This window comes from Piliocolobus tephrosceles, chromosome 2, assembly GCF_002776525.5.
Source record: "Piliocolobus tephrosceles isolate RC106 chromosome 2, ASM277652v3, whole genome shotgun sequence".
Lineage (NCBI taxonomy): Eukaryota > Metazoa > Chordata > Mammalia > Primates > Cercopithecidae > Piliocolobus > Piliocolobus tephrosceles.
This window is the reverse complement of record NC_045435.1, coordinates 146649962-146666737: the sequence shown is the minus strand read 5'-3', so window position 1 is coordinate 146666737 and position 16776 is coordinate 146649962.

Genomic DNA, 16776 nt, shown 5'->3' with positions numbered 1-16776 from the left:
GCTTGATCATTCCTTTATTTGTTTCTCAATCTTTTTAGGATATGTTGCTGCTCTACATGACATTGTTCCATCTCTTTTAAAAATATTACCTCTTGGGAGCCTGAGGTGGGCAGATCACGAGGTCAGGAGTTCAAGACCAACCTGGCCAACATGGTGAAACCCTGTCTCTACTAAAAATACAAAACATTAGCCAGGCATGGTGGCAGGCGCTTGTAATCTCAGCTACTTGGGAGGCTGAGGCAGGAGAATCACTTGACTCCAGGAAGCGGAGGTTGTAGTGAGTTGAGATACGCCACTGCACTCCAGCCTAGGCAACAGAGCGAGACTCTGTCTCAAAAAAAAAAAAAAAAAAAAAAATGCACTTCACGATTATATAAATTTGCTTAGCTTTCAATTATTATAATTTTAAAAAACATAGTCCAATAAAAAGCAGTAGGCAAAAATAATGTCAATTCATTTCTTTTTCATATCCAAACAGATAAGCACAGAGGGACATGAAAACTTGAAATATCTGTACACTGGATTTAAATATGGCCTTCCAGAATATTAGACGTTGCACCATTTCACTCCTTATTTAGAACACTGTTTGAGTGTAGCTGGTTCACACCAGCTAGTCAGGTTTACATCTATTCATAGTAATTTTAAAAGAAACTTTCTTCCATTTTCCCTCTATTCCTCTGCATTAGCATTTGAGCATATTAAAAGGTAGTTTTCTTTTCTTGCACATGGCAGTAGATGGACTCCTACTTGAGTCTGAGACCAGTCTTCCAGGAGGCCTCTCACAGAGCAGTCAGCAGTTAAGCCAATCTAAGGGCTGGTCTTCCCGCTTCTGTGAGAAGAAGTGGGCAGCAGCATGGAGAAGATGAAGGAAAATTCAGTGATTCCTCCAACCTGGAAATGGAGGAGCTCTTCGTTTAAAGTGGTAATAAAGAAACAGAAGATCAGATACCTCCAGTTTTAAATTCACTGACAAACACACAGAAATAGTGAGAATATTGGGTCTGTCTTTTGAGCATGTTTTACTTGGTGTTCTGCAGTCCAGTTCTATTGGCGATGTAGTAACATAAATATTTTATGTATTTTGTATTTGTAGTAACTACAATATTTATGTAGTAACATAAATATTGGCGAGGAAGGTAACATAAATATTTTCAGTTATTTCAGCAGGAATGTGAAGCTTATATATGTCCTATAACCAAACAAATTTACTTCTCAGAGAATAATAATTTTTAAACTGTGACATACAAGTTTTAGTAAATACTTAACTTTATATACTTACGATGCCAAGAAGACATGAAACTCTTCTGAAATTCACTGCTGCAAAGAAACAAATCTTCAGACATGAATGCCTAGCATTGCTATCTACCTAGAATCATCAGAGTAATTCAATGATATCTTCAGGCCACAGCAGAATGATAAGATGAGATTTGAGAGCAGGTTTATCATTATCATCATCAACTTCCACCTGAATCCAGTCAGCCAGGTTTTGTATAGGAAGATCCTCATTCTACATATTTCTTAAATGAGGAAAAAGAATCCCAATCAGTTCAATTATTCTCACTATAATAAATAAATACCTAAGGAGCATACCAGATCTTGAATGGAAATAAAGCTTTTCTTAAAACAGAGTTGTCTTAGATTTTCTCTTTCTGCTTATAAAGCCAGTGCACACAGTCTTGGAATTGGTATGAGAAGCAACTGAAATAATATATAGAATTTTGGAAAAGATTACTTGAGATGATATGATAGTAGATACTAGATTTTTTTTTCATTTTTTTCGGCTCCTCAGTACAAACTACCTTTTAAAATTCTCTCTATTTGCCCATTACTGATGCCAAGAGCAACTGGAGGTCCCTGGGAAAGAAGACTGATAGAAATTTATCAAATATTAAAATATATTTTATCACTTGAAAGCATTTTTCAGAAAACTTTTCGCATATATTTCTGAAGTTTTGACTCAATAATGTTTATTAAGAATTATTATGTGCCAGGTACTGCTTGTGTTACTCTCATATGAGAATTCTAACAACTCTTTGTTAATGGATTATTTTTTATTGCAAAACAGCTTAATACTAGATCTGTGATTTTAAAATTTTTTATCTGATTTAAAGGTCTATTCAATTTATTTCATCTAAAACTGAAAATGTTACTTAAACTCCATTTAAACATAGTTGTATGTTATATATATAATATAGCAATGCATTTAACTCCTTAAGTATTTTAATTTATTAATTTTTTAGAATCCTCACTTTTTGTCTCTAACAAATGTGAAGTAAATAATATTATTCATGCTGCCTATCTGTTTTCAACATTTTCCTTGTTCTAGATTCCTTATTTCTGACATCAACAAAATTTGAAAGCAGAGGGAGAGAGAAAATATCTCAAAATTTTTATTTGCATTTGGTTTTCACTTCCTCAAGCAAGAAACCTAGGGTTATAGTATACAACACTGTGAGCATAGATTGTTTCAAAATTAACCTGTCTCTGAAAGTAAAGTTATGGAGTCAAGATGTCACAGACTCAGCAACAAAACAACAGGAAGCAATGAGAAGCATCTGAAACAGACAACAGTGCCCTCATCCACTTCTGCTATAAAGGCAGAATAACCTCAAAGGTTAGGTTGTCTTGGGATGCACTGGGGCCTTTCAGCAAAAGGCATGGGCTAAATAACCTTAACTAAGATAACAACCCTGACCAAGAAAACATACTTAAGAGCGAATGTGATATTTCTTTTAGAAATTTAGAAAAACAAATTTTAACATGGAAATTAAAACTGAGATTGACAATTTAAGACCTGAGATTAAACTGATAAATGGAACCACAGGTTTGAAAAAAGAATTTACTTGCAACTAGAGTAGGATTTACTGAACTAATGGATAGAAGTACCAATGTATTATTAATTATGTCTTGAGATTTCTTTTTTTTGTTGTTGCTTATTTTGTTCTTTGTTCTGTTTGGACCTTGCAACATAGATTTTTAAGGTAAATTTTACAAATTATTTTTATCACTTGAAATATAAGTATTTGTATTTAAAAGACTGATGAATAATTTCAAAGTATCTATCTTTGTTTTCCTTAATTTCTTTCTTTCTTTTTTTTTTTTTTTTTTGAGATGGAATCTCACTCTGCCCGCAGGCTGGAGTGCAGTGGTGGATCTCGGCTCACTGCAAACTCTGCCTCCCGGGTTCAAGCGATTCTCCTGCCTCAGCCTCCCGAGTAGCTGAGACTACAGGTGTGTACCACCAAGCCCAGCTAATTTTTGTATTTTTAGTAGAGATGGGTTTTCACCATGTTGACCAGGACAGTCTCAATCTCTTGACCTCATGATCCACCTGCCTCAGGCTCCCAAAGTCCTGGGATTACAGGCATAAGCCACTGCGCCTGCTCCTTAATTTCTTTTATTTAAACTTTCAATGCATAAACTCCTCCATGATGTAGCAAATAGTAGCATCGACTAGTTGTTGATGATAATAGGCAATAAAATAATTAGAAAGAGCTTCTCAGTTTGCTTAAAACATCAATGATAGTGATACATTGAGAAAATCAGTTAGTCATGATGTTCACCTCTGACATAAAACTCTTAAGTTGAGGGGAATAGCGAGAGTGAGAGAAAGAATAAGAGTGAAAGGAAAATTAATCAGCTCAATGCTTGAGGAGGCATAGGTAAAACAGAAATTAGGTGTAGTAGGAAGACTTGTTAGCATATATAGGTGATCTGAGCCTGCTGTACATTTAAACAGCAAGAAATAGATACTTTCAATCCCAAGTGCTTTTCACTCTGCTTTCCTGGGTAACGGTCCATTCAAAACAATGAACCAATCACAGGAAGTGCCTATCGGAGGAAGAGATGAACACATGGCATTTATTCACTGCAGGGCATTTTGAGACTCCAATTCCAATTGTTCCTACTAGGAGATGCATAAGCATCATTATATGAGTCATTTAAAATGTTCCTAACAGAAAGCTCAAGGTGGAGTTCTAGAAAGATTCATTCTTCTCTGTCAAGGGATGGCTGAAGGCATGGCATGAGAATTTCAATAAATAGTTTACATTAATTCACAAACATTACTGATTTGGCAGAATCAAATTGAAGTCAGTTGGAGGATATAATGTGCATTGCCAAGATGACATCTTTTCTGTAGTTTCATTATTTAATTTTTTCTCTCATTTTGATTTTTTAAATGATAATATTTTGAAACCTTGCTTCAGAGAATTACCTCTCAAATCATTTAAGCCACTTTCTAAAATACATTTTTGTCTTCATCTGTATTACTGCACCTCAAAATCCATCAGTAAATCTTGCAGGTCAAAAATCAATTCTTGACACAGTTACTTTTCATCTTTCTTTTTTCACAGTCATCAGCAACTGGATCACACGGTTTTTCAGTTGGCAGTCTTAATTTGAATGTATATCCATCCACAAAGTAAGGCCACTTACCTGTCCTTTCCGGACAAAGGATCTTGTTCAAGTATATCTCTTTTATCTCAATAAGACAGACAACTCAATAAGATAGACAATCATCAATAAGACAGACCTCAATAAGACAGACAACTCAATAAGACAAATCATCATTTCACATGATAAAAAATGAAAGTCAAATGTAAACTTTGGCACTCAGCTTGATGGAACATTTCCAAATTCTATGCTTGCCAAACTTTTTCCAGATGTGATGTCATGTGGCCTAAGCAGAGCTTCATTTTATTTTTCTTTCTCTTGCACTTCTTAGAAGAACACAATTGAGCACACATTTTTTATTGAAGCCAAAGCAGAAAGGAGAAGGGGCTTAAGGCAGCCTGGGAAGCCCAAAACAGAAGAATTGTTCTCTAAAAATTTGAAATGTCAAAGCATGAAAACCACAGGCCCTTCCACACATCCACAGACACTTCAGTGCTTGAGGACACATAGGTAAAATATAAATCAGGTGTAGGAGGAAGACCGGTCAGCATATATAGGCAATCTGAGCCTGCAGTACATTTAAAACATTCTGTTGTTAATTTGTTTCTAAAAGAAGTATTTGCAATGGGTTAAAAAATATAAGAGCAGAGATTTTATACTAATTCAGATTTCACAAACTTTTTCTCAGTAGCATGAACAACTGTTCCAGACTCTGAATATGACAGCCTCAATCTCTTCTAACTAGACAGCCATGCAAGTACATTTTCACAATATCAGATACACCCCCCGTGCTGGGAGTGGAAAAGTCACAAAATATTTAGCTTTGTGAGAAATTTGCAGTTTTAAGAATGTGGTTAAGAATTTCTAAGACAAAAACACATTGACTGAAATCTACAATTTCTTCATCTTTGTTCCCTCAAACATCTAGAGCACATTACAGTTTACTTCCCAGAACTACTCATTCTTTATGTTCAGTGTCTTTCTTTTTGAGGTCACAGTATAATTATGCATTGAGGCATTTCCTGACTCTCCTGTTCATGACCTATAGACCATATAATCTATTGATAAATTCCAGTAAAACCCCTCTCCAAACTTTTACCAGGTAAATGGATTTTGGAAATTTCACGCTATAGTTTCAAGCTTTCATCTTATCCCTAAAATAAAACAAAACTTGCACTTTTCTCATCCTGCCTGTCTGATTAAATTTCAGAATTTTCTACTGTAAATACTTTGAGTTCTTGTATATTTCTGCCAGGTTCTTTACCAACAGAAAAGGACAAAGAATATATCAATGATCTAGTAAGATTCAGAGAGTACATCGTTTACTACTAAAGGTGTATTCAATAGGCCTAGGATGATAGATGCCATCTAGTCTCTGGTGTGTTCCTTCCGAATGTATCATTGTGTCTAATCACAGCCCAGATGAGCTCAAAATGATTCTGCTTTCTCTATTTGCTGGAAATAATGTATGGCGTTATCCACTTTGAGATTCAGAGGGAGATTGTTATCTGTACACAAATGAGGAGTAGCCAGGAGTGACACTTGATACATAAGATTATTCCTATCGATCCATCTCAGAAGGGGAAAGCTTGTGTTCTTGGGTGTCAGAAGGAACACTGGTTCCATTTAATCACAGAAGGGAAATGTGCTTACACACCACACCTGTCCTTAGAACAAATCCACGGCCTTGGAAAATTCAAACACACCGAATTAATCCCCATGCTTATAGTGTTAATGAGGGAAGTTGAGTGGGGGAGAGGAAAAGAACTAACAACAATTGTCAAGAGACATTAAACTTTAACACACTGTTTTGAGGTCCAGAATTCATGTGTGGAGAAATAACTTTTACATGTTGGATTAATGCTTTTATTTCTAGGTGTCTAAATTGTCAGACCCAAAATATGGTAGTTGAAAGGAAGCAGAGATATTTTTTCTTCTCTTACGGAGGTAGCTTCAGACAGATCAAATTGTAGCAGGCTATTGGTTCAATCTCCTTCAATTATCTCTAAGCCCTATGGAATATGTTATTGAGAGGTGACAACATGCTGGTGGCCCTTGCTCGCTCTCAGCGCCTCCTCAGCCTCAGCGCCCACTCTAGCCATGCTTGAGGAGCCCGCTTGAGGAGCCCTTCAGCCCACTGCTGCACTGTGGGAGCCCCTCTCCGGGCTGGCTGAGGCCACAGCCGGCTCCCTCTGCTTATGGGGATGTGTGGAGGGAGAGGCGCGGGCGGGAACCGAGGCTGTGCAAGGCACTCGTGGGCCAGTGCAAGTTCCAGGTAAGCATGGGCTTGGTGGGCCCCGCACTTGGAGCGGCAGGCTGGTGCTGCTGGCCCCCGGCAGTGAGGGGCTTAGCACCCGGGCCAGCATGGGGAGAGTGCACACGGTCCCCCAGCAGTGCCGGCCTGCCAGTGCTGCAGTCCAATTCTCACTGGGCCTCAGCTGCCTCCCCGTGGGGCAGGGCTCAGGACCTGCAGGTACCCATGCCCAAGCCTCCCCTGCCGCCCTGGACTCCTGCATGGCCCTAGCCTCCCTGATGAGCACCACCCCCTGCTCCTTGGCACCAGTCCCATCAACCGCCCAAGGGCTGAGGAGTGTGGGCACACAGGGCAGGACTGGTAGGCAGCTCTGCCTGCAGCCCTGGTGCAGGATCCACTAGGTGAAGCCAGCTGGGCTCCTGGGTCTAGTGGGGACTTGGAGAACCTTTATGTCTAGCTAAGGGATTGTAAATATACCAATCAGCACCCTGTGTCTAGCTCAAGGTTTGTAAATACACCAATCGGTACTCTGTATCTAGCTAACCTAGTGGGGACTTGGAGAACTTTTCTGTCTAGCACTCTGTGTCTAGCTAGAGGATTGTAAATGCACCAATTCAGCAGGGTGTCTAGCTCAGGGTTTCTAAATACACCAATCAGTACTCTGTGTCTAGCTCAAGGTTTGTAAATACACCAATCAGTACTCTGTGTCTAGCTCAAGGTTTATAAATACACCAATCAGTACTCTGTATCTAGCTAACCTAGTGGGGACTTGGAGAACATTTCTGTCTAGCATTCTGTGTCTCCTAAAAGATTGTAAAGGCACCAGTCAGCACTCTGTGTCTAGCTCAAGGATTGTAAATGAACCAATCAGCACTCTTTCAAAATGGACCAATCGGCTCTCTGTAAAATTGACCAATGGACTCTGTAAAATGGACCAATCAGCTCTCTGTAAAATAGACCAATCAGCAGACCAATCAGCAGGATGTGGGTGGGGTCAGATAAAGGAATAAAAGCAGGCTGCCACAGGCAGCAGTGGCAACCCATTCAGTTTCTTTTTGCCTTTTGGAAGCCTTGTTCTTTCACTCTTTATGATAAATCTTGCTGCTGCTCACTCTTTCGGTCCATGCCGCCTTTATGAGGTGTAACACCCACTGTAACACTAACCGCTAAGGTCTGCAGCTTCACTGCTGAAGCCAGCAAGACTATGAATCCACCCAGAAGAAGGAACAACTGCAGATGCGCTGCCTTAAAGAGCTGTAATACTCGCGGTGAAGGTGTGCAGCTTTGCTCCTGAAGTCAGCGAGACCAAGAACCCAACAATTCCAGACACATTATCTCGTATTTCTTTCCTTTGTCTTTCCAAATTCCTACAGCTTGGTAAAGCAGCAAGAGATTCTCAGGTGGAGAAACAGTGGCAAGTTCTAATAATACCTAAATTCATAACACTTCTTATCCAGGCTAATCATTTGGCAATTAGTCATGAACTGCTATGTAACTTCACACATTCTTCTGTTATCTTTAAACTTTTAAAGTTAGTTCACTATCTTTTTTCTTTATTATTTACTCATCCTTCATAATTATGCATGCATGTGATTATTTATTGCAAATTCAAACTTCCTTTTGTCATTTCTTTCTAATCTCTATCCAAAACAACACAAAGCAAAACTTTCCTTTCACACTGACTGTTATTTATGTCTCCTTTACTCTGCAGTCAGATTTTTTGAAATAATAATGACAAAAAGTATTTTATACTTATTCCTAATCCCTTCTAATCCTAATTTGTCATCTCTCCTCAGCATCGAGAAATTTGAATTCTGTCTTCACCACACTCTTGAACATACTCTTGCAAAGGTAACCACTGACCTTATAACTCCTTGGACATCAGATTCACCCTGGAAAGGGTGAATACTGTTTATATTTACTCCTTCTGGAATGTCTCTCTTCCTTTTTGAATCTATAATATCACTTCTGCCTGGCTTTTCTCCAGAATTTTTACTCAAACTTTGTATATTTTGTTCACTGTTTATTTATATTTCCTTTCTAGATTTTCCCCTTGGCTTTCAAAGTTTCTGCTATTTTTATATTCTTAGCAAGCACATGAATGCCATTGGTCCCACACTTGTTTTCTACTGACAGTTGTCTTACATGTTTCACATTTACTTCAAATTTCCAAAATTCTCCAAATTCATTCTAAATGTGCCATTCCTTATGCATCTTCTCTCAGCTAAAGGCAATAATCTCTGTACTATTATTGCAGATATAATTCTTAAGAGTTGTGTATAAATCCTACTTCTTTTCCTTAATCTTAACATTCAGTACCTCCTTGAGTGTCTGTGTTTGTAACATCCATCACTTTTACTTCCCAGGGCTCCACCTTCTCTTTGCCTAGACCCAGAATTTTTTTTTTTTTTGAGATGGTGTTTCACTCTGTCGCCCAGGCTGGAGTGCAGTGGCAGGATCTCGGCTCATTGCAACCTCCGCCTTCCAGGTTCAGGCCATTCTCCTGCCTCAGCCTCCCAAGTAGCTGGGACTACAGGCGCCTGCCACTACGCCCGGCTAATTTTTTGTATTTTTAGTAGAGTCGGGGTTTCACCGTGTTAGCCAGGATGGTCTCGATCTCCTGACCTCGTGGTCCGCCCGCCTTGGCCTCCCAAAGTGCTGGGATTACAGGCGTGAGCCACTGCGCCTGGCCGACCCAGAATTATTTTAAAAGCTTCCTAATTTAGTTCCATGTTACTATCCTCCTCATTGCTATTAACCTTATATTGTTTCCAGAGATATGGCTGCCATATATATAATTAGTACAAAAGATGCCACATCTCACAAGCACCATTCATACGGCAGACATTACAGATTTTTATTATGGCAAATTTTCAGCAGATAAGAGTATGGTCCTTTATTCTAATGAAACTAGTATATTAATACAATTTTTTTTCAATGTAAGGAGGGAAAATGACTTAAAGAATTTATGTCACTTACTAATTTGCGCATAGGTGCCACATTGAGTGGCTGGGCCTAAATAAAGTTGGATTTCTAGAATATAGATTGACTCTGAGTTATTTTTCTGGTTAAGTTTTCTACCTGTTATGTTTATAGAACATAATCTAAACTCTTTAGCAAGTTGTACAAGACTCTGCCCACCTCTATGCATTAAGTCTTTCATACACATCCTGGTTTCAGTCGCACTTTGGAGATTTGGTGCCACAGCTCTCAGTATTTTACCTGCTTAGGTTCTCTCCATCTTCTTCCCACTGTTTTCGATCTACTTATCAAAATCCTTCTGATGAGATACTCCCAAGTATCATTGATTAATTTCTTCACTCATGCATTTATATCTAGCATTATAGTGAGTACACAATTGTGCAGAATTTGTTTTAGGTTGGACTTAATATATAGGTTGGATCATATGAAATTGCCATAAAAATGATCAACTATTGGCAGTTTCATATAGCTGAAACTATTGTTTTACCATTTACAGATAAAATTGCTTTTTATAAGTAATTTATTTTTATATTAAACCACAAGTCTGCTTTGATATGACCCCTACACCAAGAATGGTTTTTACACTTCAGATGTTTGTAAAATGATAAGGAAAATATGCGACAGAGACTTTTTGTGGCCCACTAAGCCTAAAATATTTATATCTGGTGCCGATACAGAAAAAGTTTGCAGACTCCTGCACTAAACTATTATTTATTTGGGGTAGACCTTTGTTTTGCCAACATATAGCACAGTGCTTGGAACTCTTTATGTGGTCAATAAATGCTTTCAAACTGATTTAAATGACTGATCAATTTTCTAAGAAATAACAGGGTTAAAATAGTACTGATATATGTAATTTTTGTTTTCTTCAATAGAGGCTGTTTGAAAAATAGGAAACACAGACATTACTAGTTTGAGCATGCTTTTCAGCTCACCCAAACCCAGAAGTCTGTGATCAAGAGCATTACAGTCAAATGATCTAAAGCAGTGGTTTTCTTATGTTGCAAGGAACAAGGTCCCTGGGTCAGAGTTATCTGTCAGTAATGTGAATAAATCCTGAGATGAACTAGGGGTGGTGGTGGGAAAGACTGTATGTGACATAGGGCTGCTATTACCTTTAACATTTGTTGACACTGGAAGTCTTAGAAAAAAAATCTTTCCCCAAACTGAAGCATTGCAAAGTGCTTAAGAACCTTGTCCAAGAGCCCAGGCACTTCATCACTGGCTACATTCCCGCTGAAGAAGTGATCCCGAGAAGACTGCTCTTAAATCAAAAAATGTGAAAGTGTACTTGGAAGCTACAGCACAGGAAAGAAAAATTCTGCTTGGAACAGCAGCCTTTCCCTATATTTTGTACTCTCACTTTTTTCTCCTTTTCTCTCTTTTTACTTAAATTTTTATTTTTGCTATATCCTGACAGCTTTGAGACACAGGATCTTTTTCAGAATCTTCCTGAAAATAGGATCTCCTGAAATAACTTAGTGAATTAATCCCAACCCTTCACAGTTAATCTCAAAAGGTATTGTTGGTATTTTCACCATGACGGTTAAGTGCTTTGGAAATGTAGCATTATCGAAACACTCATTTCCTGTTTTAGGGCTGTGCCATATCACAGCTGTGCTCAATTAAGGCCTTTTGAAAAGCAGCAGAAAAGAAAGAAAACAATGCATTTTCCCCTCTGTTCTTTGTAATTCTTTGTAATAAATAAATAAATAAATAAACCCAACACTTTCAATTGGAACACCTCCCTCAGTGCTTTTGGAATTATAGATGTATTAAAATATCATTTCTAAGCACTAGGAAAAAAAGCTCATTTCTAACTAAACAAATAGTGTAAGGAAGTTCTTTATTTTCAACTGTATCCCAGACTTGCTACAATTTCTTATTGAACTTCGTAACTGCCAAACTAAGTCATTTTATAAAGCCACAATGAAAAGCTGCTTTTTTATGTTGCAAATACAACAGTGACTCGGGGACTAGGAATTCAAGGTAGACTCTTTCTCAAGAAAGTGAAAAATATGCAAAATTAAAGCTTAGGTAGAACTCTCAGTCCACATTTAGGTAATTATTCAATATTGAACTCTCTTAATCTTTTTGCTGTTGTTTGGTCTCTATTTCTCCCTCATACTGGTATACAACCATCGAAGAAATTGGTCTTAAACATGGCTGTGACAATGTTGCTGTCTGATGTGATCAGTGACACCCCAGCAACTAAAAGTGCTGATTATGAACGTTGGATAAGCGTCAAAACCTTCTGCAGAGCTGTTAAAGTGTGTATATGCTCCTCTCCATCCCAAGAGTTTCTATCATTGTGTCTGGGTTGAGGATACACACATCTGCATATCTAAAACACATCCAGAGGATTCTGATGTGCAAATCTCAGGCACACAATCACTGGACCATACAACAAGAGTCAAACCCTTCAGCGTGACGTATAAAACTTTCCACAGTTGGGCTCATTATATATTTCAAGCCCACTGAGCACATTTTAGGACTGATCTTCATTGACTTCTGAACAGAATTTGATAGCACTGACTACTTCTGACTTAGAAAATGCTGCTGCTTTGTATTGAGACAACACAGACATTCTTTTCCTTGGGCCTCTCCATCCTCTTCTGTTTTTCTTCTTCTTTTGTGTGTTTTTTTCTTCTAATATCTGAAATATTGGTGTTACATGGCTACTTTTATCATCATTTTAGGTATTTTCGTTTTGTCACATAATACTTCTGTAACTTAAATTACCTTGATGGTTAAGAGCATGGACTCTGGACTAAGGGTGCCTGGGTTCAATCCTAGCTCTGCCGCTTACTAAGCTCTTTATGCCTCTGTTTACTTATTTACAAAACAGAAAAATTGAATCTGCATCAAAGAGTAATTACGAGGATTTAAGGAGTGATAGTGTAAAGCACTTAGAATAATAACTAGAATATAGTAAGTTCTCAGTAAGCATTTGGTGTCCTTATGATTACTGCCTTTATGTCAATGCCTCACCAATCTATTCCTTCAGCTCAAACCTTACTCTTCAATCCTACAGCTACCACATCTAAATCTCTACTTCACATTTCCACTCAGAGATCATGCAAATTCCAAGAATGTAATACTTCTAAAAGCGAACTCCTGTTCTCATCTCTCAGTACCTGTTTGCTCTTTCTTCTGGAATCCACAGCTTAATGAGAAACATCACCACAAATCCAGATGCTTAAGATAGAAAACTAGGCATCAAACCTGATAACTTTCTCTTATCCTCCACATAAAATCCATACCAAGACCTGTTGATTTGAGTGTTCAAATTTTTCCACTTCTTTTGAATGCCACTTGTCAGAACCTTATATAGAACCACCTCAACTTCCTTCCCTTTTTAGTATGTCGCCCTTGACCTTTCGAGTATTGTCCTATTTCTATTCTATACTCTACACTTCAAACATAGTAAACATTTTAAATCATGTCAGTGACCACACGAATACATCCAATGGCTTTTCAGTGCCTTCAGAATGGAATTAAATATCCTTCTTGTAGCTAACCATATCTTTCTGGGTCTTCTTTGTTGATATCTCCTACCCTACATCATTCCCAACAATTGTACTCTATATTCAGCTTAGGCTGAAATCTATCCTGTTTCCTAATAATATCTCCTGGGTCTCTGAACTTTCGTATGACTTCTCCTCTGCCTGAAACATTCTATTACCCACCAATTGCCTCAGCCAAGATCTAGCTTCTCCTGACAGCTCTCTTAACATTCCAGGTCCCAATTAGGTTTTACATCTAGGTTCATCTTAGTTTCTGTCATACTTATCGCATTATTATTCTGTAGTTGCTATATCCACTCCTAGAATATTACTTCAAGTCAGGAACGCAGTTATTTTTCTATGTATAACAGTTAGCACACTGCTTGGCACATAGAAAACATCCAAGAAATGTGTGATGCATAAATGAATAAATATATGAATATGTAAATTCCTTATCACATGCATTATATTTGATTCATATTAAACTTTGATTTTATCCACACCTATATTGAGAATCCTTATGATTGTCTTTTCTAGTATGTATAAATATAAATAAATTTTAAACTTCTAAAACAAGTAACATTTGGAAAGTGCTACATGTAATACAAATGTGAACTATAATCATTCCTTGACATAACAAACTTATTATGGAAAACGTATGTGGAATAGCAGAAATTCCAAATCCTGTAAGTATTGGCCCTTTGGGTGTTCATCCAAAGCCTTCCATGGCTGTGGGTAACCACAGCATCTTTGACATTAATCTGAGCATCTTCTGAGATTTTTGATTCTTCCTGATTTCTGGTTTCTGGTCCCATTAGCCTGTAAAATCTGGATTTAATTCATTATAATACCAACAAAGCAAGTACCTTATTTTAGAAAGGAAGTGAATCAAAATACCTGAAATGAACACATGGGAAAGACATTACTTCAGTTTCCAAGGAGGGCCAATGCTTATACAAGATATAATATAAAACCTGGAAGAGGTTTTAAATATCAAGTCCAACCCATTCATTCTGTTGAAGAAGAAAGCAATGATTTAGCCAGAGAGGTTATGTAACTGACCACAAATCACCAGGATACTTATTAGCAGAATTGAATTTGGATTTGTTGAATCCTGAGCACTATATGCTCACTCGCATGGCTTAGAACTTTTATGTAAAGCTTTGTAAACCCCTTTTAACCTAAGCTGGTGATTGATTACTCAGGAAAATTCACAGATTTCACTGGCTGTGAAAGTATTAAATAAAATACCATTGTGATTATTCTTTAAATGTCCTGTCTACATTTAAAAAGTTTCTCGGACTGGAAGTCATTATATACTTCCTTAGCTCAGGAAGGAGTGAGAAGGGGCAACCTAGTGGGTGAGACAAGGGAGAGGAACAAAAATGTAGCAAAGGTCAAGCAAAGTAAAAAGCTATCAAAGAATAAATAAAGCCAAAGATATTTTGGAAAAATTTTAAGATTTAATATGTAAAATATTATTCAGCTATCTTTGCAATCCTGATTTCCTGTATTTTTAAGGTATAGAAAAGGGGAGATGACTTGGTTACTATGGGGCAAAATAAATACACTCAATACACTCCTATTATTGCTGTCCTTATAGGATTCCCTTAGGACTATAGCTGTCAATCTAGGTTGATATGGTTTGTCTCTGTGTCCCAAACCAAATCTCATCCTGTAGCTCCCATAATTCCCATCTGTTATGGGAGGTACCTGATGGGAGATAATTGAATCATGTAGGGGCAGGTCTTTCCTATGCTGTTCTTTTTTGTTTAAACTTTTTTAAAATTATACTTTAAATTCTGAGATACATGTGCAGAACATGCAGTTTGTTACATAGGTATAAACGTGCCATAGTGGTTTGCTGAACCCATCAACCCGTGATTTACATAAGGAATTTCTCCTAAAGCTATCACTCCCCTAGACTCCCACTTCCTGACAGACCCCAGTGTGTGATGTTCCCCTCCCTGTGTCCATGTGTTCTCATTGTTCAACTCTCACTTATGAGTGAGAACATGCAGTGTTTGGTTATCTGTTCCCATGTTAGTTTGCTGAGAATGATGATTTCCAGCTTCATCCATGTCCCCGCAAAGGACATGAACTCATCCTTTTTTATGGCTACATAGTATTCCATGGTGTATATGTGCTACATTTTCTTTATCCAGTCTATCATTGATGGGCATTTGGGTTGGTTCCAAGTCTTTGCTATTGTGAATAGTGCCGCAGTAAACATACATGTGCATGTGTCTTTATGGTAGAATGATTTTTAATCCTTTGGGTATATACCCAGTAATGGGATTGCTGGGTCAAATGGTATTTCTGGTTCTAGATCCTTGAGGAATTGTCACACTGTGTAGCACAATGGTTGAACTAATTTATGCTCCCGCCAACAGTATAAAAGTGTTCCTATTTCTCCATACCCTCTCCAGCATCTGTTGCTTCCTGACTTTTTAACAATCAACATTCTAACTAGTGTGAGATGGTATCTCATTCTGGTTTTGATTTGCATTTCTCTAATGACCAGTGATGATGAGCTTTTTTTCATATCCCTGTTGGCTGCATAAATGTCTTCTTTTGAGAGGTGTCTGTTCATATCCTTTGCCCATTTTTTGATGGGGTTGTTTGATTTTTTTTTTTTTGCAAATTTGTTTAAGGTCCTTGTAGATTCTGGATATTAGCCATTTGTCAGATAGATAGATTGCACGAATTTTCTCCCATTCTGTAGGTTGCCTGTTCACTCTGATGATAGTTTCTTTTGCTGTGCAGAAGCTCTTTAGTTTAATTAGATCCCATTTGTCAATTTTGGCTTTTTGTCAATTTTGGCTTTTGTTGCAACTGCTTTTGCTGTTTTAGTCATGAAGCCATTGCCCATGCCTATGTCCTGAATGGTATTGCCTAGGTTTTCTTCTAGGATTTTTATGATTTTAGGTCTTAATGTTTAAGTATTTAATCCATCATGAGTTAATTTTTGTATAAGATGTAAGGAAGGGGTCCAGTTTCAGTTTTCTGCATATGGCTAGCCAGTTTTCCCAACACCATTTATTGATTGGGGAATCCGTTCCCCATTGCTTGTTTTTGTGAGGTTTGTCAAAGATCAGATGGTTGGAGATATGTGGCATTATTTCTGAGGCCTCTGTTCTGTTCCATTGGTCTATATATCAGTACTATGCTGTTTTTTTCTTTTACTGTAGCCTTGTAGCATAGTTTGAAGTTAGGTAGCATAATGCCTCCAGCTTTGTTCTTTTTTCTTAGGACTGTCTTGGCTATACAGGCTCTTTATTTGTTCCACATGAAATTTAAAGTAGCATTTTCTAATTCTGTGAAGAAAGTCACTGGTAGCTTGATGGGGATACCATTGAATCTTTAAATTACTTTGGGCAGTATGGCCATTTTCACAATATTGATTCTTCCTATTCATGAGCATGGAATGATTTTCCATTTGTTTGTGTCCTCTCTTATTTCTTTAAGCAGTGGTTTGTAGTTCTCCTTGAAGAGATCCTCCACATCCCTTGTAACTTGTATTCCTAGGTATTTTATTCTCTTCGTAGCAATTGTGAATGGGAGTTCACTCTTGATTTAGATCTCTGTTTGTCTATTATTGGTGTAAAGGAATGCTTGTGATTTTTGCACATTGATTTT